Raw genomic sequence first — 23,862 nt, 5'->3', positions numbered from 1 at the left:
TTTACTCTGAGTAGTGGAACTAACATTTCACTCTGGTGAATATCCTTTCGGCTAATCGAGTTACACCCAATCCCTCTCTGAACACATCTCCATACTTCCTTGTATATGGAAAAGAATCCATCCTCCCACCAAATATCTACTTTCCTACTATTTATTTATCCCAAGAATCCTGAGGCAAGCTGTGTCTATTGGTTCAACATAGGATGGACACATTACACAAGTTACAGGAAGAACATATGAAAGAAAAAGAAAAAGCTTCACTCCACCACAACTGTATCAATAGATGGTTCAATCAAAAGTCCGTAGGGAATGACAACTGCAATGTGGGTCACTTAATCTTGAAGTGGGATAAACCCCATGAAGACAAAGGAAAACACGTGAAGTTCTAGTCCCTATGTATTGGTCCGTACATGGTTCACGAACAACATGCCCAACACACATATCTCTTACAATCAATTGACGGAGGATTAAGAACCTTCTTGTTAATGGAAAAGATTAAAAATGTTATTTTCGATGATCTAGGGCCATGTCCCGCCTTATGTACATAACATGCTTATTTTTATTCTGCTATTTCACTTTGTTGTTTTCAATTTACTTCACTTTTCTTTGTTTTGATTGTCTTGTCATTTTTTTTGTAAATAAGTGCTATCCTATACTGTATTCTGGCTATTGAATAATTATGTGGCTGAGTTTAAAGGGCCTGTGACACTACAACACTTGGCCAGTCCTGTGTATGTCTTCTTTGTGCTTGGTTGTAACTTTTGGCCTATGAAGCTTTGACGGAAAATATGATCCGTCTGCAAAGGGAAGATCTAGTCAAACAATGAACCCGTGTCTAAACTGGGAAATCCCATGCATGTACTCAGTCTTCTGCTCTGTGTGTTCAAGCCTAGTCCATCTAGTAGGAATGGAGAAGGGGAAAATATAAATGAGAAAAATTAAATTAGAGGTCTTACATGCTTCTCTGAAGGAACAACCTCTTCTGATCTCAATAAGTCAGGATCCCTTTTCTGCCCCAAAAATAAATAAGTGCCTATCCATAGTCCTCTTTCAAAAAAAAAATATGAAGGCAAAATAAGACAAAGGATTCCTAAACAGAGAGGTGAAGCATGAAACTACATCAGGGTAATGACCAGGCTCACTGGCAGTGGAGCAATGCTTTTGTTCTTATGTGACTCTATTGGGGTATTATCCAGGCCTTCTAACAGTGGAGCAACAACATAGATGTAATCTTATACTCTGCAAATATTAAGCTCACAAGCTAAACTACCCTTCCTGATTTTGAAACACTATGATCTAGCTGAAAATGTTGTCGTGTTTGATTGAGTTGGTACAAGGTGAACCATTTCTATCAATGGGGTAAGTGGGGAAGCTAAAGTAGCCTACGCAATGAATCAATACTGCCTGAAAGGCCAAGGCCCTGTGTTGTAAATGAACCAAAATAGAGAAGCTAGAATTCAACCAGTATGACGCCAAGTGTTGTAGTGGATACAACACCCTCAAAAATTTTGGCTTGCATCCAAATTTTGGAGCCTTCGTTGGTTCTTCCCTTGATGGTTGCAAACACTCATACTCATTACATAAGCTCTTGTTGAGTATTTACACCCCTTTTGCTCGGTTGACCACTGGTCGTCTTTTGGCATGTTGATTGTTATGTCATGCTTGTGAGCTTGTTCTGGAAATTTTGAAGGTTTGTCTTTGTGTGTATCAGTTGTTTTCACCCTGTGAACATTGGTCATACTCACACACAAATTTGTAAACATTATCACGCAAGTGTCATCATGTTTGTTCGAAGATTTATCTCAAGTTTCACACTTGTCACTCTTAACCTTTGAATCAGTCTCACTGAGCACATGTTTGTCTTATTGTTTTGAGGTGTCTTGTCATCAAGTCATGCTAAGTGTGTGATCACAATGCCATGTATGCACAACTTCACTTGCTTTCACACTTAGTCATTTTTCCTGAACACCTATTGACAAGAAAACCATAATTCAATCGGACCTTGATCTCATTGACCTTTCTTTGCTGCCTAGAACTAAGCAGAGTTTGAGGTTATCTTTTGGTCATCTTGCATCGTTCAATATCAAAAGTAAGCCAACCGACTGTCTCCTAGAACTGCGCAGAAGTTGTCCCCAAGTCTAAACCACTACACGCTTCCCACAACATAACTCATCCAAACTCCCTTTAGTCTTCAAGAAAATATAAATTGCACTACTCCCCAAAACTACGTAAAGGTTTCCTAGCTCCCTGCCCTACGCTGTCTGTAGAAACTGAACATAGCTTGTAAGTCAGGCCTCTATTTCCTTTCACTGCACTATTCCTAAGAATTACGTAGATTTGACTTTCAGGCCCCCTACTGGCTTGCTCTCCTCTCCCTCTGAAAATTGCGCAATTTTGACTGTAAAACTCTCTATTGCCCTGCTCTACACTCATTCTGAAAAGTGTGAAAAACTCACTACCCAACATTGTCTCTTAGAAATGTGGAGTTCTGACCAGCAGCTCCCACAACCCGATCCATCCCTACTCTAGAAAACTGAATGGAAATCACTACTAGTGCCTCCTGCTAGCTGCTCTATCTTCCTCGTAGAAGCTATGTAGATCACCAACTAGACTCTAGGATGACCTGCCTAGTCCTCCCCTTGAAAAATGCATAGAATTTCCCAGCAATTCCCCGACACCCTGCCTTGTCTTCCTCCTGGAAAATACGTAAATATTCCTCCTAGCTGGGTCCTGCCTTGTCTTCCTCCTGGAAAATACATAAATATTCCTCCTAGCTGGGTCCTGCCTTGCAGATGACACTATTGTCTTGGTTGCACAAATTTTCCTCCCAGTGACATCTATGAAGTTTTTACCGATAGTGCTCTAGAGCCTTGCATCTAGGCTTGAGCTATGCTCTACACAATTTCAGTGCCTTGTACCTCTCTTGGTCACCTACACCAGAACAGAAAGCAATTCATCATATTAGACTAGGATATTTCTAGATTTTATGTCGTCTAGTCATGAGTGATTGCAAGAACATTTACATTGATGAAACATGAAGCAACGACGAACATGATGAAGAAGGCGTGCATGATAGAAAACTTGCTCGCAGTTGACCAAACGCACAAAGCACTTCATGCAGTGTTCAAAAGGACATATACACATGCACCATCAAGCAAAGACCAAAGCCATCGAAGACCTTTGCATTTTTGCATGCATAGGTGAAGACATGTCACACCAAGAGCACACCATCACTCAGTTGCACAACATCTCAACACAGACACCATAATCAACTAGTACATGTTAGTAGTGTCATTTCGATTTGTGTCATGAGTTGTTTGGGCCAAATCCCTACTATGGGCCATACTTGTTGTGGTCAAATGTAATGTAATGTGAAAGTCTAAGAGACACACATATGAAGTTAAAGAGTCATGTAAGTCAAAAAGACACAGGAATTCAACCTGTCATGAGGGAATTCGAAGAGTCAAAGGGTCATTTATCCCCCCTTGGCTATATATACCCCCTCATTGTATGAGCAAATGAATTTTCACCTTGGCTCCTCCCACATAGCCTTGAGAGTTTGTAGTCTATTCTTTGAGGAGTGAGGAATGGCTCCAATGTCCCACTACTAGGGCTAGTGATATATGGTGTACATATGTGTCCTGGAACTTTTTCTTAATTTAGAATCCTGTCTCAGGCCAACACGTTTCACGCATGTTTTGTAACCATTTGTAAGACTATTCTTTAAACGTTTGTAATGCATGTTTTCTTAACCTATACTAAGATAGTTGAACTACTTTGGTTATTTTAGTACTTACATTTTTGAAGATGTGTTGTATTGTTTATCATTGTTGTGTTGTCCGTGTGGAAGACTCTGTTGGAAATTAGATAGGAAATTCTTGTGTTTTCTTGGTTTTAACAGCCGTCACCCCCCATGTGGACTACTTCGCGGATGGTGTACATGTTTTCCCTTGAACTTTGGTTTTCACCACTGCGGCATCCGCTGTGGACTATTCTGTTGGATGTTGGACAAACCGTTGTTGTTTTTCACGTGTATTTTTTCCTAGGTTGGGACTATTCCCTCTCATCAAGTGGCTCACTTCACTTTCTACTTTGAGAGTGAGAGAACCTAGACAGAAAGTTACATTACACACTCACCAGGCATACTCACCTCACTTTCTTGAAGTTACAGGCATAACACTATCATGTGCTGAACAACAAGAGCTAAGGAAAATCTCTAAGATAATGGAAGTTGTGCCATCATACTGAATGGGACTCCTTGAGCTGATTTAGAAAATTAGATTGCAATGCTAATATCCTCCTCAGATTATAAACAAAATTTTTTCATTGTTCTTAAGGATTCATTAATTTTTTCAACTGAAATGAAGAGTTTTTATGTTACTTTTATGAGAAATTTAACATAAATAAGAAACTGAACAACAACATAAACATGTACATAACATCATGAAAAACGAATTACAACAATCAAATGATAAAGGAGTTCACCCCTCCTGGGCTACATCTCCTTAGTCAAGTTTCCAATGGCTTGGGCCTCTCTATTATGTTCAAAAGTGTAAAAATATGTGTTTGCAATGCCCAAATGATTTTTGAAACCTGCTCCGATGAGTCCAGAATACTAAAAAATGGTACCCTAACCTCTTTTTTCTCTTCATTTGGTCCAAAACTGCCTTATTTATGACCTCTGCTAGTCTTTCCACAATTTTCTCCTCCAAATCTGGCTAACTGTCAGTAAAATTCATTACCTGGAGTTAATTCTAGAAGTTCCACTGAACTTGGAGGTCCCGCTAACTTCCCTGCCTATCTCGCGGTTAAGGCTGAGTGGTCACATACAAGGTCCTACAACTCCATCACAAATCCCAATCGGTGGAGAATCAATGATCTTATGGTTTGTGAATGCAGCATGGAGCGACATGCAATTGCAATATGGAAAACTCGATGGAACTATTAACTGTAACCCATAGTTGCATTGCATCTGGGATCCTTTTGAAAATCGCAATCGACAAAGAACCTATGGGTACCATAATGTGGTACTCTACCTTTTGTGCTGTGCGATTATGATCTGTGATTGTGATTATCGCATCTAAACCCTTCCATGCTCAGGGGCTGACTCTTTAATGCCTTTTCTCTTGTTGTGTTGCAATGTGCCATTACAATTATCACGTTGCACCTTGTCTTATTCTGAGGCTAATTTTTAATGCCAACCTGCCTATGACATGCGATTTGAAAAATGTCATGGCCAATGGCGGCCTACCACTTGGCGCTTCCCCATTTACTGAAGGTTCTTGCCACATCATCTCTTCCTGCAATATTTCCAAGTCAAACTTGAAGTTTGACTTGCTCCAACTTCTTTATACGAGATCAGATTTGAGTTTCATTCGCACTGTTGGAATCATAATGATAAGCTATTCGATCTGAAGCTAAGAGTATCAAGATTTTGACACTTCGATTTTTTAGCCTAATTTTGAGCACCTAATCACTCCTCCCCACTGGAAGCCTTTTGGACCTCAAAAGGATCACTTTCAATTGTTCAGCAAGTGAGGGTATAGTTCCTCACCTTTCCAACCTATATCCATTTGTTTTTTAAAGGATTTGTAACCTTGAGCCCCAGTCGAAGATAATTGATACTTCCCCTTTTTTATGTCCTTGTTCTTCTGTTAAGTATAGTGTCTTGCTAAATCTCATCAAGGAATTATGGATAAAAGTATTTAATAAATGGATTTTGAATATTCTCTCCTTGATATTCAATCAAAGGAAGCTCATACAACCTTAAATTCTCAACATTAAAAACAACATAAATTTTCATATATGATGGCAAATCCAACCTTAAGGCATTGTTACCAACCTTTTCCAAAATTCTTAATGGACCATATCTAATTGGTTTTAGCTTTTTACCTTCTCCTTGGAGCCTCTCATTGTTAATGCGAAGCTAAAATTCATCACAAACTTGGAACTTGTGATATTTACGATGATTTTCATGCCTTTCTTTGTACTTTCCTTGGATTTTCTCAAGTTTTTCTTGAAGCTTTGGGTGCACTAATTGGATTTTTTCAATGAACTTTCTTTCTTTGCCTATGTTTCTATGACCTTCAATAGAAACATATTTGCCAAAAATAAAATCCAAAGGAGATTTAGGCAAGTATCCCATGCATGCCTCAAATGGTGAAGTTTGAGTGGAAGAGTGCTTAGCTTTGTTGTAAGCATGTTGAATATAGTGTAAATTTTCATTGTACAAATTAGGTTGCTTGCTGTAATACCCACGAAGAACACGTACCATTATTTTGTTCACCACTTTTTTTTTACCATCTGTTTGTGGATGAAAAGTTTACTCTTTTTCAATTTGGTGTCCATTGATCCCCACAAGTTTGACCAAAAGTTACCAACAAAGCGAGAATCTCGATCACTAACAATGGATGTGGGAAATCCAAAATGCACCCAAACATTCTAAAGAATAACTAGGCAGTTTGTTCAGCTGTAACTTGCTTTTTACATGGTATCAAAATAAACATTTTGTTGAACCTATCCACAACTACATACAAATAATCATGACCTCTTTTTGACAATGGAAGACCTCCTACAAAATCTATAGAAACACGCTCCCATAGTCGTGAAGGAATCAGAAGTTGTGTGTACAATCCTAACTTCCTATTGCTATGCTTATCAATTGCACACAATGAACATCTTTTAATAAAATGAGACACACTTTCAAGCATATGAGGCCAATAACAATACCTCTGTAGATATTCCACCGTCTTACTTACACCGAAATGACTAGTAATAAGAGAAGTATGTGCCTCTCTTACGATGTTAGCTCTTTCTCCCTATGGAATTCAAATCTTTCCAAGATGGTACAACAAGTTATCATGCAAATGATAATATAATTCCCTACTTGGTTACCTTGACTCAAGCTTGCATAAACATCTTCAGAGTCATTATCTGATGCATATTTCTCAATATAAATTTCATGTAAAACAAAATTATGCTTGAGCAAATTAGTTGCACTAACAATAGGGCGAGAAAGAATATCAACAACTTTATTGTAGATAACTTTCTTATACTTTATTACCAAGTGGAATTGTTGAAGAGAACCTATCCATTAGAAGTGTCGTGATTGCTGCAACTTTGACTAAGATTGCAAGTGTTGCAATGGTTAATGATTAGTGTGAATGACGGTTTCCTTACCCATCAAGTAGTGTTTCCATTTTTTCGCACTTTGTACCAACGCATACAACTCCTTGTCATATGTAGGATAGTTAATCAATGCACCATTAAAATTTTCTGAATGAAAATAGCTAGCTTACCATGTTACATGAGGACTGCACCCATAGTGTAATTAATAGCATGAATATGAATCTCAAACGAATGTCTCAAGTCTGGAAGTGCAAGTACTAGAGTTGTACTGATATTTTCCTTCAACGCATCATACGCCTTTTTTTGTTTACCTCCCAAATGAAGAACCTTTTTAAAACTTGTCAATGCATGCAAAGGAGTGGCTATAAGAGAAAAAATAACAATGAATTTCCTCCAATATTGGGCTGCTCCCAGAAAAATTCTTACATCTGTAACTGTCTTGGGCCTTGGCCAATTCACAATGACATCAACCTTGAAGGGATATATTTTCAATTCACTTCCTCCAACAATATGACTCAAGTAAACTAAATAAGTTTTTCTAAACTTCCACTTTGACATCTTAAGATACAACTGGTCTTTTTGTAGGACATCAAGTAATTTTCTTACATGCATGACATGGGAATCACGATATTTACTGAAAATTGAGGTGTAATCTAAGTAGACTATGACAAACTCATAAAGAAATGGCCTCAATACATCATTCATCACACACATGAATGTATCGAGAGAATTACATAAACCAAATGGCATAACTAGCCATTCAAACAAACCCTGCTTTGTTTTGAATGTTGTATTCCAAATATCTCCTTCAACTATTCTAATTTGATGGTAACCACTTCTTAAGTCCAACTTAGTAAAATACTTTTTATCTTTCAATTGATCAAGTAAAACATCTATTCTGGGCAGTGGGTAATGATTCTTTACCATAATTTTGTTCAATGCATGAAATTCCACACACATGTGCCATGTTCCATCCTTCTTTGGCATCAATACAATAGGTGAACCATAGGCTGAGGAAGATGGTATGATGATCCCTTTATTCAACAACCCTTGAATTTGTTTCTTAATTTCTGCGATTCCCATCATTGGCATCTTGTACATGCCAATTTTAGGAAGAGGATAATCTTGTTGCAACTGTATCTCATGTTAGATTCCTCTCTTGGGAGGTAATCCTTCTGTTTCTTGAAACATCTCATCATATTGGTTAACTACGTCAACCAATTCAGATTTCAGATTTGAATCAAAACCTTTAAAAGCTTCATTATCAATATCATTATTGGGTTTGATCATTAGAAGCACAAAATTCTTTCCTGAATTCACTAGTATTTTCATCTGCCTTGCATTTACAAGCGAAAGATTTATTTTCTTGTTGTGAGATTTCATGGTATATTCTACACCATTTTTTAATAAATGATATTTTTTTTCATGTCTATAGAAGATAGATTTTTTGTCATAAAGGTATGGGCTGCCCTTCATCAATGAAATTTGGTAACTTGAAATTGCGCATTGTCACACAACCATCCAAGTAGATATGGTTTATGATGTGGAATGGTTTCAAAATTTAAACTTTTGATAATGCTTTCAAAGATAAGATTGGCTTGAGATCCACTATCGAAAATCATATCAATCTTGTTGTGTTTTGATATCACCCTTATGTATCTCCTTTTTTCATTTGGAGTGTCATTTTATGAGTTTGAAGAATGAGTGCTAGAAATGGATTCTTTTCCTTTTAACCCCATGGCTATGATTTTAGTTTCATCACATGAATCGGATCCCAAATCTTGTTGAGTGGTTGCAGTTTTTTGTTGTTTTCTCTTGTTGTTGTTTCTATTTGGTCTCATTTCAGAATGAAGCTTCGACAATGAGCTTCATCGTGACCCTCTATGGAACAATGTTTTCATGTAACTTTCTCTCCATTTCTGATAGACATATTTTTCTTTTCCTTCCCTTTGAAAGCGTTTTCCTTTTCCTTTACCTTTAAATGGATTTTTACTACCTTCTTTTGGAGTGTTCTTTCCTCTTTCCTCAAGATGAGTGGCTTGCACACACACATCATCTATATTATTGGAATTAAACATTAAGATAATATGCCTAAGGTAAATGTGTAAACCCCCTATGCACTTTAGCAATGTGTCCTATGATTGCAAATCTATACCTAACATCAAAGACCTTTTTCTGAATTCTTAGGTGTAATCTTGCACATTTTGATTTATGTTATCTAAAGTTCTGCCAATTCATGACGTATTTCTACATATAAGCTAGAGGGTATAAATTTCTTTTGATTGTAGCAATGAAATAATTCCAAGAAATTGAGATCTTACCGTGTTTTTTTAATCTCCTTTTGGGTCTTTGATTCCCATCATACTAGTGCTACACCGTCTATTCTCAAGGAAGCTCACTGAATCTTTATGTAATCATCTTGAAGTTTTTTAATCCTACAATAGACCTCCAATTGACGAATCCAATTATCAAGCTTCTTTGCATTCACTTCACCATTATACGTAGGCAGCTCAAATTTAATATGAAGTTTTAAGAAAGGTGATTTACTAGTTCCTTTTGAAGTATGATGATGAGTATGAGTAAGGGTTGTGTTAGTGGAAGAGGGTGAAGATGCTTGTGAATAAGAATATGAAGAAGATGGTGGAGAGGGTGGAGGTTTGTCTACATTTCCATTACCTCCTCCTGAAGAACCTTCTCCTTTGGGAGGTTTGTAACTTTCCACTTGGATCCTGGTATTCCTCTCTTCATAGAGGACCTTCACGATCTCTTTCATATCAAAGAAAGCCTTTCTGAAGGTATTCTCATCTTCTTTCATGTTTATAGGTTCTCCTTCATGAGGCATGATCTCTGGAGTCTCAACTGCAACTCGAGGCTGAACTAGTGTTAGAGATTGTGGCACCTTTCTCTCCTTCCCCTTGACTCAACTTCAGGGCTTCCAACTAGCTTCCCTTCTCCTCTTTTGAGTTTTAACCTTGTAAGCATGACATAAACTTGCAAACAGTTAAATCCTTCTTTCACAAAGGAAACCTAGTGCTCTGATACCAAATTGATTTGATTTAGAATATTAGATTGCAGTGCTAAGATCATCCTCATATTATAAACAAAATGATTTCAATGTGCGTAAGGATTTATTAATTTTTTCAAGTGAAATGGAGAGTTTTTATGTTAATTTTATAAGCAATTTAACATAAATAAGAAACTGAATAGTAGCATAAACATGTAACTAAGGCTAAGACTTAAGTTTTTTGGAACTTTTGCGATAGTCACAGACATGAGGAATTATGGATTGCATTGAATAATCCCTATGGGTCCGGTTTATATCACAATCGCAACGGAGTTGGCGGAGGGGTCTTTGCCTTTGGAACTTTGTTGATTTGCTATGTAGGGGAATGAGATTTTTTGGAAAAAGTGTTTTTTTTTTTTTTTTAATTATTACTCATCTTTTAATTGAATTCTTATTTGATGTTTTTATTTTGATAACCCATTTTGTTTAATACTTAAGGTCTTTTGAAGCCTATGTATAGTTTTGGTCTCAGGGGATATTAAAATTTGGTTTTTATTTTTATTTTTATCGAAATAAAATCAAAGGATTTTTTAAAACTAAAGGGTCCCTATTTTAATATAATAAATTTCATAGGAATTTTATAATACATTAAAATGGGGGTTGTTGAATAGTACAACAGGACCAAAGAGATCCTTGTGAGTAAATGAGTGTTGGAGATCCTATTAATAGGAGAAAATGAATTGTGTATTCATTGGATTAACGGTCAAAATTTAAAGATTAATAGATAATATTTGACCAACTTCAATTTTGAAAAATAAATGTAATGATTAAATTAGGATTTATTAATTTTGAAAAAATAAAAAAATTGATAGAGAAAGATTAGAAATGAAATAATTGAAATAGGAATTAGATTTTAATTTTGAATTTTTTTACAAAAAGTATTAGAAATGACATAATTGAAATAGGAATTAAATTTTTAAGGAAAAAAAAAGAAGGGGGGGCGGGCGGAATAGGGGATAGTAGCATAAAATTAAATTTACTAAATAACAAATTAGTTGAATTTGACCAAATTTTTAAATAAAATAAGGATTATTAAGATGAAAGGGAATTAATAAATTAATTTTTTTTTTTTTTTTTTTTTATAGTTAATAGTAAAAAATAACTAGAAAATAAAGAGACTAAGAATTAAAGCAAGAATATTTTTTTTAATAAACTTTGTTTATATATATATATATATATACACATTTGTTATTAATTAGATAAAATTAATAAATAAGACTTCTTTAAGATGACCAAAAAATTATTAAAACATTAATAGATAAAAGAAAAGAAAGGATCAAAAAAGGAAGAGGGTAATAAGAGGCACTCGGGAGGGGGAGTTGGTAATCAAGGAAGGGTCAAGAGTCAAATGGTGAGATGGTTGATGACAAATTTCCAAGATTGGCTAAGGCTTTATTTGTCAAAAGTGAAGCCAGTCAAGGATTATTTATTAATATTTAAATTTGACTGTTAATCCAACGAATACATAATTCATTTTCTCCTATTAATAGGCTCTCCAACACTCTTTTTCTCACAAGAATCTCTTTGGTCCCTGATAATGGATGGAGTTACCATTTGAAATGGCAGATGGATCACACATATTACACAGTTCTATTGCGTAAATCTCTAACAATATGAATAATTGTGGAAGTCGCCCATCACTCAGATCTAGGATATGTGGAGGTATGGGAATTAGTTGTTACTAGAAAGAAAAATGCATAAGTGTCAAATGAATACAAAAAAAAAGTGATGGAAGAAATATTTCATAGTTTATTAGACATGGTAGAAATCAATGAGGGGAAATTTTCTTAAGTTAAAATACTTTGGGAAAATCTACGAAAGCTCTATGAAGAATTTTATTTTGTGCCTCCTGGAACGACACTAGAATATGTGGAGCAAGGGCACATGGATGGTGATGAATAAAATGAAATAGATGAAGGCATTAGAAAAATGAAGGGAAATGAAGATGGAAAGACATTGAATTAAAGGCTGAACAAAACCTTGAAGCGGATCTTATGGATGTTATAGAAGAAATAAATAGATTAAGAAAATAAAATAAGGATCTTAAACAGAAGAATCAAGACCTTGACCATAGAAAGGAAGACATTTTTCTCCTAAGGGTACAATAAGACTAAATATCTAAGGAATTTAGTAAGTTTGAAGAAAAATTTCATCAACAAGAAAGGAGACATGAAGAAGGAGTCACCTCCCTAAAAGTTCATCTAGAAGAATTTAAGAGAGTAGAAAAAGTATTGGAGATCCAAATGATGAAATAAAATAAAGAATATGAGAAACATGAAGATGATTTTGTCTCTCTAAGAAATGAAGTTGAATAGCTATATATGAATATGAAGAGCACATAATTATTAGATAACATCCTTAGTTGGAAAAAGTACCCATTTGAAAAATCAATTCTCGGATATACAATTAAGCCTTCATGTGAATATGATGAAAGCCCTAAGTCACCCAAAATAAAATTCAAGGTAAAAATTGAGAATCATATCCTTCAGAGCTGTACTCCTAGTGAAAGCAAGAAATGAAATCAAGGTGAGATTGGAAGAACCACTTCACCAAGAAGCTATGAAGATGATTATAATAGAATAAATAGTAAGAATCGACGAAGTTTTGAGGCTCTTATAAGGTAGAACAACTTTAAAAGATCAAAAGAATGGCACTCATATAGGTACATAAGGATTTTCAATGGTTATTGTTATTCATGCACTAATTTTGGTCACAAAGCCAAATATTGTAGAGAATATTACAATAATGACTATAAAGGCTATCATCAAAACCCTAGAAGTAAGTGTTAAAGAAAACATGACAAAATTTCTAATAGCTACATAAATAATAGCTCAATTGCTCCATTAATAAAGATAGAATGCTATTAATGTCATAATTTTAGACACATACCATGAGATTGTAGAAGCAATTGAGGTGGGCTCCTGAACAAGTCAAAGAAGAAAATCTACCTACTAACCACAAATAAACTTCCACCAATGTTTGGAGAAGGAAACAAGAGGAGCCAAAGATAGAAGAACATGATTTTATCCTAACCTGTTGAAGCATCTTCAAGGTTGAATGATCCAAGGTACCAATCAGGTGAGAAGACTAAAACTATTGCACACATGAGAATGAGGGATTCCCTCACTGAGTGTAATATCTTGTAGGCTCTACAATGATTGTGTTGGGCTCTTAATCATGCTCCTATTACCCTCAAGTGTGACCATAATGGCATCAATCTATTCATGGATCGAAAAGGTAGGCTTCACGCCAAAAATATTTAGTTGGAGTAGACCTCAAATGGATTTTATTATAATAATGTGACTTACAATGTGATTATAAGTGGGAAATTTGATAAAGACAAGGAACTATGCAACAAATGCACAATGAAATCTTGAGTGAGTCAAAATTCACCTATAATCCTTTTATGAATGGATATAACAAGAAAGGAAACATTATTGAAGCTTTTCACTTGAGGATGAGATGGACAAAAAAGTCATTCTCCTACTGTCTCAACATATAATACATTAAATCATGGGTTGTGAAAAATTGGCAATATGAAGAAGGAAAAGGAGTAGTTCGATGAATATTCTTGTGTGTTATTGTGACTAGAGAGATCTTGGTAGAGTGAGCTTTGGAAGAAACTTGATGTCAATAAAAACATTGAATGTTGAGGTGCGAATGATAGATGAGTATCATACACATTTAGATACGATAAAATAACTAAATTTTTAGAGAGGAATAACCTAGATATTACCTATCATGCTCATGAGATGATAGAAGATGGATATGACTTTCTTTTGCAGACAGGCAGTTGATCACTATATTTTCTACTCCAAATTACTGTGGGAAATTTGATAATATTGGGGCTATGATGAGTGTTGATGAAAGTGTTATTTTCTCCTTTCAAATATTAAAGTGACATGACATTAAGGAAATATCTAGCCTAGCCAAAGGGTGAATGCATGAAGATGGGTTACACTTTAGGCCAAATGTGGTGATAAAATTTAAAAATTTTCCCCTTTTATCAAATTGGAGCCCCCAAAATTTAGAGTAAAAGGAAAATAGGTGGAGAATTATGTTGTTGTCCTAATGATATTTTTTAGAAAAAAATTAGTGTCCCATAATCTCTCAAATTTTCAAACACAATACTTGTCCTTGCAAATTTTCACACATCTTAAGAGGTATGCATGTGTTCGTGTAGCATAAATTAGTTTAAAATGTGTAATTTTTAAAATAAATATAAATGGGTATGATCTAAATGGAGAGAGCTAAGTTTTTCATATTTAAAAATAAAATCAAGCAAAATTATATTCTTTATTATTTTTTGATGTTGTTAAAGTAATATTTCAATTGAATTTATAGACACGTGTTCGTGTAATATTTTTTTAACTATTTAAATAACTTGAAAGACCAAGAGTACCCTTTTTAAAAGGAATTATAAACAAATATAGTGGTATTTTATTTTTATTTTTGTGTATATTTTATGTTATTGAATTTTTATTCGGCCCCTTTGGAATTTTCCAAAAACAATTCAAATATTATGTTTAAAATAAATTAGATAAAAAAATATCATGTGAATTTGAAAGTGTCAAACTCATATGCCATTGAATAGAGGATTTTTTTTGATGAATCCAACATGATAAATTCCACAACTTAAGGACAAATTTTGCCCTAAGTCCCATAGGGTACAAAATGGGTTTGTGGAGAAATCTATAGAAGGGGTGCTATAATTATGGCTTTTAGGACCTCAGTAGCTCTTTCGAGCACTTAAAACACTTGATTTATGGTTTGATAAACCGTTGTTCGATCCATTTATGTGGTTAACTAGGGGCTTGATCAATCTATGGAGCTCGATCGACCTATAAAGCTCAATTTGACCTCTATAAAAAAAATTTCAAATCCTTATGTGAAACCCATAATCCCATAATTTGGATTTTATAATCAATAAAGATAAAAAATTGAATCCTTTAATAATTTAACCAAGTTGATATGACATTATGTTACTAAAAATTAAAATTTAAGTGGACCTAGGTTATGAACAACATTAGATTTTTTTTTATCTTATTGCGCTTAGAGGCATATTCTATAGCCCAGTATAGGGGAAATGTGTAAGTATGTGTGTTTATGCTCAAAATATACCATATCATACATCTTGAATTTCAACAAATCATAAATTTACCTTCCACAAAAGTTCTTACCACATTAAATTTCCAATTTTTTATTCTAATTTTTGTTGCCATGTCATGTAGAAACCTCATTAAATCTAATATTAATATTAAAAAATTATTATTATTAATATTAAATTATGAAATATGATATTAATATTAATAATTTAATATGAATATATTTTAATACTAATATTATTAAATCTATTGATTTTGGATTAATATAATATAAAATTTGTTATATTATAATATATATTAATATAGAAGGATGCATATTAGCTCCAAATATATATGGGAGGTAAAAACAAAGAACTAGAGTGACAAAGGTGGCAACATAGAGGGAGTGACAAGGGAGAGATGGAGACCAAGTGAGGGAGAGATAAGACGAGGATTGAAGAAAAAGAGAATGAGAGTAGAGAGAGGGAGAGTGATGTAGGAAAATTCACCTATTCCTGCAATGTTTACCTCCACGCTCCTGCAATCTTAAGAATACGAAGAACTCTACATAAGTAGTTAACTATTATAATGATATAAAGATATTCATTAACATATATGCATATATACTGTACAATCCATAAGCATGTAAAAAATCCATTCTAAAACCAAATGCATATGTAGATGTTTGGCCTGATTATACATTCATTTGGCCATTATCACCATCTACCTCTACTTCCTATTCTATTTCTATATCTATAAAGATGCACATATGTATCAATTTATCCTTTATAATCTAAATCTCTAGAGATCCAAGAGATAATCCTTATCCCTTCAAAATAGATCTAAATTCATGATTACAGTGATTTTCTAGAGCTTTTACATAATTTAGAAATTCTTGAGAATTTTCTAGATTTTATCAGTTCTAGAAACCTTTCCTCTTTAAGAATGATGAATACTATTAGAAATTTCCTTTTTGAAGATACCCCTAGATACTCCTACACTAGACTCCCAATGTAGAAAAAATTCACAGTCTCATGACCATGAGTTTTTGTTGTTGATGTCCTCTTATATCCCATACCAAGTTTTGTTTTCAATCATAAAAATTTTCATGTTGTTGTCCCACTGCTACTGCTGCATCATGAATTCCACTATAATTATGCTTTTGTTTTCTTGCTTGAAATAAGTTGTTTTCACTATGTTGTTGCTTACTATTTCAAGTGAAAATTCTCCAAACAAAGTATACAACCATCTAAGCATACTTTCAGCCTCATTCAAAACTTGTAATGGAATTTTCTTGCATCAAATGGTATCGAAGCAGGAGAATCTATTCAATTTTTTTTATTGGTTTGAATTTTTCCTTCTTGAACCTCAATCTAGACTTTTTGATGTTTACTTCCAACTTATATGCAAGGTCTTTTTTCTCTTTTTGGTTGTATATGATTCTGAACATTTTAGATGAAAAACTATTTTGAAATGTTTTTGGTAGATGGTGATTAGTAAGTTTCTTGACTAATATTGTGATCACCTTGATGAGAGATATGATATTTGTTTTATGGATAATAGGAGGTATATCAATTAATGCTTAGAAAAGAATGTAACTAGTTTTATGTTTCTTATGAAAAAAAATTGTCCATCTTGAACCTCTTTAAGATATTTCTAGCATACCTTTTGTTGAAATATGAAAATTCTTTAAGTATATTGCTTAACATCAATTTCCAAAATTTACTCCACAAGGCCAAGATCTATTATCTCAAACTCTCTTTTCATGGAAGCTTTAAAATCATGTAACATTAGATATCAGGTATCTATCATATTGTCAACATAAATACAAACTATAAAAAACATCTCTTGCAAATTTGATAATAAGGAAAAGTGATCTTATTGATCTATGTCATCACATTGTTCATAGATTTCACTCAGGCTCCTTATTTTCTAAATTCCCATTGAAGTTATTGACTCGTTGCTAGAAGAAGAACTAGTTTCAATCCATTCTTCATCTATTTACATTTATAACCTTGGAAATATTGGTGGGGGTACTTCTTGTCTTGACATTTCCACATCTTCATCTATTTGGAGAAATGGAGTTCGATTGTCCATTGTTACATCTTCCTACTCATTCCACGATTTGTCCTTCAAGAATTTTACATCTCTCTTCACCAAGAATTTATTGTTGATTAGGTTATATAGTTTGTAGGCTCCAAATAGTTCATTATAGACAATAAAGATGCAATCTTCACTCTTGCTATTGTGTTTTCTATTTATCTCTTTTGGGACATGTGCAATGGAAATAGAACAAAAAATTATGAAGTGAGAGACACTTGAAATTTCACCATTCCATGCTTATTGAGGCACTTTATCTTTCACATTATTTGTTGGAGATATAATTATTATGTAGAATATTAAGTAAGCAATAAATTTAACCCTAAAAAAATTTGACAAATTTTTAGCTTTGATCATGCTCCTTGCCATGTTCATGATGGTATAACATTCCTTTTTAGCAACTTTTTTCTAATGTGGAGTATAATTGGGAAAGAAATTCCTTTTAATTCCATACTTTCATACTGCCCCCCTCCATATGATATGACCACTTTGACATATTTGACACTTTGTTTTTCTATTGTAGCGTGTAGTGGGCCTAGTAAAAAATCCATGTAATAAATTCAATAAAGGAAAAATAATAACCAAGGTCATGGGACACACATTCTAAGCTGAATGTTGGGAAAAACATACTAATGGGATAATTTGTGACTAATAAATGGCTATGGAAATTACCAAAGAAAAATGGCAAAGACTTTGGAAACACATGAGACATTTATTGACATTTTATTTATGAAAATAATGGAAAATAGGAGAAAAGGGAGCTGAAAGGTCACAAGTTGCATGTGAGGAGAAAAATGAAGGAAAAATAATAGAAAATTAAGAAAATAAAGATGTCATTAATAAAAAGGATTATGAGGATCAGTTGGTAGATTTTTTTCAGTTTAGTTTTGGAGCTCTCATTTTCTACACTCTCTCTCTCTCATACTCTTTGTTAAAATTGGAAACTAGGGTAAAACTTCATGTGGGTCATCTTAATCATGGCTGATAATATTTTCAATAGACTCCTCTCATCAAGAGGTGTAGGATTGATATAAATGTCATCCGATTTTGATAAGTATTTATGGAGATATGAATTTATTTTAATTATGGAATTGTTATCAAGCTGACCTACAACTCATGTAGTCTCAGAAGCCCAACAGTCACATCTATTCAAACATCATTAGTTGTGTATAAATACAAGAGGAATTTTCCTCATTTTCACTCACTTATCTCATTACATCTCTCTCTCTCTCTATTGTGCAGAAAAGGAGTCTCTTCTCTACTGCGCAGAAAAGGGTCTCTCCCTCACACATGTGAAGCCAGAATCTGTTGAAACTGAAGTTGCAACTGTAGAAGTAAATATTGACCTATGTGGACTAGAATATCTCATAATCTAAACTGCATTGTAGGTTCATTTGAAACTCCTCTAAAAGCCGCAACTTTTGGTGGTGGAATCAAGTCAATCTAACAGACGGTTTGAAAGATATCGACTGACCTAGTTTGAAGCCGGAAGCTACCGAAACTAAAACTGCAACTGCATAAGTAAAGTTTGACCTGTGTGGACTAGAAGATCTCCTCATCTTAACTACACTGTAGGTTCATTTGAACCTCCTCTAGAAGCCGCAACTTTTGGTGGTGGAATCAAGCTGATCCAATGGTCGATTTGTGAGATATCGTCTGCCCTAGTTTGATGATGAAGATGCTAATGCTGATGCCGCTGATCTAGGGTTTGCTACTACTAATATGAATCAGATTTATTGTACTCTTTCTCTACACTAAATTATTGAAGATAAAAGAAGATTTGATCAAAGGTTTTCCCCACACATTGCGGGGTTTGTCCCTGGCTAGCCACCACATCTTGTGTCTCTTGTCTTGGCTTGTTTTCTGTCGATCATTTAATGTTCTATTTGCACTTTACTTTATGTACATGTGATTGCTAATCTGTGGAATATTATATGGAAAAGGAGTAAACTGTTATAAGCATAGAACATACCATAACTTAACATGGGATCAGATCTGAGGTGAAGACAAAGCCCGAGCAAGAGCAAGAGCAATCACCGAAGAGAAGATTGGCAAGACTATCCTAAAAGAATGATGGGGTCCTTAACACTCTTTCTTGTCGAAGACAATCTCTGTGAGAAATCTGACTATCACGGATGGAAGATGTCTATCAATATAACCCTTTAGGATCAAGGAGTGTTGGATCATGTGACAGGCAATATTGTTGAGCCTCCATCAAATGCACCTCTTTCTACCAGGAACAAATGGAAGAACGGAGAAATTAAAGCGAAGAAGATCATCTAAGACTCTATCGATAAGTGCTTGGTGGCCTGCATCTCTAAACTAGACACCTCCAAGGAAATCTACGATAGACTGGTGAGTTTATTTAAATTTAATGATGCAAATCAAGTTTTGTTTCTTAGAAATAAGCTGAGGGAAATCAACAAGGGTAAAGATGAGAGTATGCAAGCATACTTCTTAAGAATCACCGATATCAAGAACGATCTCCTATCTATTGGGGAGGCTATTATTGACAAGGAAATGGCACTCACGACTCTTGGAGGATTCCCATCTGAATGGTACGTGTTCAGGACTACTCTTTTGAACAATAATGTAATTCCTAGTTTTGAGGAATTAATGGCTAGATGCATTCAAGAAGAAACAAGGGTAGAAGAGCAAGAAATGCCCTTGCCTAAAGGTCCTCCTACTGCTTTTTCTTCTCATGCGAAGAAAAGAAATCATTCTGGATCGAAATCGAAAAGAAAGGCTAAACCTAAGGGTGGAAGAAAAGGATGATGTTACATTTTCAATAAAGCAGGTCACTATGCAAGGGAATGTCCTGATAGAAATGAATCTCACCATGACGATGATCAGAATCCCTCTCATGGTAATTGAAGGAGTGGAAAATTCAATAACAAAGGTAAAAGGAATGCTGGAAATGAAGGAAGAGCGCAACCATTCAAGAAGGCTAGAAATTCCATAAGAAGGCTGAATATTATCTACCAGCGGCTCTATCTACCTCTTCTCCTTCGAACTCAATGGGAATTTGGCTAATTTATAGTGGTGCCTCAAGACACTTCACTGGTTACAAAGAAGTACTCCATAATCTAGTAGAGAAAGAAACTAACCTAGAAATTGTCCTTGGAGATGACATGAAATACCCCGTGAAGGGTGTAGGCAATGTTCCTCTCAAATTGAATCAAGGTAATACGATTCACTTACAAGATGTATTATATGTACCTAATCTCAAAAAGAACCTGGTATCCATCTCGGCAATGGAAGACAAAGGCTACAAGGTAACATTCAACGATGGCAAGGTACGTATATGGAAAAATAATGTTAAAGATGCTTTCACTCTTGGATTTCAAGTTGATTCTTTATATCAGGTTGGTGGAAGTCCACTAGGTTTCATGTCTTGTGACACAACTCTTCAATCCAAAGTTTGGCATCAAAAGTTTTCCCACCTTCATTACAAAGCTCTACCCGATGTAATACAAATGGTGACAGGGATGCCCAGATTTTGAGTAGAGAAAGAAGGTGTATGTCTAGGATGTGTCGAAGGAAAGCTCAAAAGGGGACCATTCTCCTCAAGCCAAAGAAATACCTCTGATATATTATATTGGTTCACTCAGGCATACTTGAGGCTGGAATTAAGAGGGAGACTACTACACCACATACTCTTAAGTAGAATGGTGTGGCAGAAAGGAAGAACCATACGATTGTGGAAGTTGTCTCTATGGGTAGATGATGTAACAATTCCTAATGTGGAGGAACCCATGGATCCTATTTATCCACCTGATCCTTCCTCTTCTAGGAAGAGGCCTTCATGGCTTAGGGGGCTACTTGATGATGCTGAAGGACATGTTGCACCTTGAGGAACCTTTCGTGAAAGTAAGAAACCTAATAGGTATCAGGGATACCTAACCATCATAAGCACGATCATAAAAAATGAGCCTTCATCATTCTTAGATGCTATCAAGAATCAAGTATGGAAGGATGCTATGACCAAAGAATATGAGTCTATTATGGAGAATGATGCCTTGGAAGTAGTTCCTAGACCCTAGGACAAGACAGTTGTCATTTCTAAATGGATTTACAAGATAAAGCATGTAGCATATGGAAGTACAAAAAGGTATAAGGCACATTTTGTTGCTCGTGGTTTCTCCCAGAAGGAAGGTATAGCCTATGATGTGATATTTTCACCTGTTGCCAGATATACGACCACCCACTCCACCATAGCCCTTGCGGCTTCACAAGGATGGAACCTACATCAGATGGATGTCAAGACCACGTTCTTGGACGGTTCGATCAAAGAAGAGGTCTACGTGGAGCAACTCGAAGGATTTGAGATTTATGATCGAAAATCTCATGTATGCAGGTTGAAGAAGGCTCTCTATGGGTTGAAGCAAGCACCCCGAGCATGGTATGAGAGGATCGAAAACTACTTGATGAAGTTGGGATTCACTAGGAGTGAAGTCGATCCTAACCTTTACTTTAAGGTTGAAGATGATAAACCTCTCATACTGGTGTTGTATGTGGATGACCTCTTTCTAACAGGTGTTGAACCTCTCATTCTCAAATGTAAGAGGGAGTTGGATTCTAAATTTGAAATGAAGGACCTAGGATTGATCTATTTCCTAGGACTTGAACTGTATCAAAAGCCAAGGTAAATTTTCCCATCTCAAGGAAATTATGTGGTGAAGATATTGGAAAGATTCGGTATGATGGACTACAAGCCTATGACTACCTCGAGGATCTTAACTTTTAGAAGTTATATGGTAGTGATGTCGGACCAAATTTGGGAAATGCCTTTGAGTTTCATAAACTCATTGATGTTCTTGGTGAACCTCTGTCTGAACATATGTTTTGCAGTTAGCATTGTGAGCTCATATTTGGTTGAGCCTCACTGGATTGATGCCAAGAATATTCTGAGATATCTTCATGGCACAATTACTAATGAGTTAAGATACACTACCAGAGATGTGAGACTACTTGGATATACTGATGCTGATTTGGAAGGCAGTGCGGTGGACCGTAAGAGCACTTCTGGGTGCTATTTCATCTTGGATTTTGTTTCGATATAATGGATGAGTAGGAAGCAGAAGTCAGTTGCCATAAGCACCACCGAGATCGGCTACACATCTACGATTATGATCTTGTATGAAGCTGCCTAGTTGGGGAAGCTCTTCAATGAGCTGTTTGATCACATACCATTGTGATTCTCTGTACCAACCAAAGGTGGGATTCGATTATTGAGGAATCTCGTATTCGTCGATTACTCCAGTAGATAAGCATCATCTAGGATATGGTAAGTCGATGAGCAAGGAGGATCCATCGCATTAAGATGATGTACAGGTCGATACACCTTGTCAAAGCCCCGAGGAAAGATCTAATCTGTGATTTTCCCAAATGACTTGGAGTTGTCAAGAAACCCTTGTACAAGGGTCTTGCATGTTGCATACATTGAGATATAGGAGCTCTGAGGGCTTGCAGTTCTTATTGGAGCAACATACGACCATAGGGTGACTCACCCTCCCCTGGTGGTGTGCACTGGAACAAGATGATTCACTCTCTTGTGGCATAAGATGATTCGCTCTCTTGTGGAACAGGATGATTCGCTCTCCTATGTAGCAGAATGATTAGTTCTCTTATGAGGCCTGGATTGATGTGTTCTCCATGGCGATTGTAGTAGGATTGATGTGTTCTCCATGGAGATTGTAGTAGGATTGATGTGTTCTCCATGGCGATTGTAGCAGGATTGATTAGTTCTCCTGTTGAGGCATCCTACCCATGTAGTCTGGGACTCATGCGAAGTAAGTCTAATCTGATCAATGAGTAGGGAAATGAAGTTAGGCACCATAGTAATACTGATGGATGCATCGCTGTATCTACCATACTCCCTATGCTAGGATGACCTCCATTGATCTGGGACTAGTGGTAGGAGTTGTACCATACTATGACATTGACTTCGTGTTGGTTGAGACTGGTCTGGGACCAGTGGTACATACTCTGAGATTGACTTTGTGTCAGTGCAGTACTGGTTTGCGACCAGTGAGAGTGGTACATACTATAACGCTGACTTCGAGTCGGTTGAGACTGGTCTGGGACCAATGGTACACTCTCTGAGACTGCGATATTGGTCTGAGACCAGTGGTAGGAGTTGCACCATACTATGACACTGACTTCGAGTCAGTTGAGACTGGTCTGGGACCAGTGGTACATACCCTGAGACTAGCTTCGTGTCAGTACAGTACTAGTCTAGGACCAGTGAGAGTGGTACATACTATGACACTAACTTTGGGTTGGTTGAGACTAGGTTGGGACCAGTGGTACACTCTCTGAGACTGTGATACTAGTCTAGGACCAGTGGCAGGAGTGGTACTTACTATGAAGCTAACTTCGGGTTGGTTGAGACTAGTCTGGGATCAGTGGTACGCACTCTGAAACTAACTTTGAGTCAGTGGAGGATGATATTGGTCTAGGACCAGTGGAGTTGTACTCACTATG

Source organism: Pinus tabuliformis, chromosome 2_1 (assembly GCF_031772625.1).
Source record: "Pinus tabuliformis cultivar Carrire ecotype Pingquan chromosome 2_1, CPIR1, whole genome shotgun sequence".
Classification (NCBI taxonomy): domain Eukaryota; kingdom Viridiplantae; phylum Streptophyta; class Pinopsida; order Pinales; family Pinaceae; genus Pinus; species Pinus tabuliformis.
The sequence above is the reverse complement of the archived record's forward strand: the minus strand, read 5'-3'. Positions refer to the sequence as shown.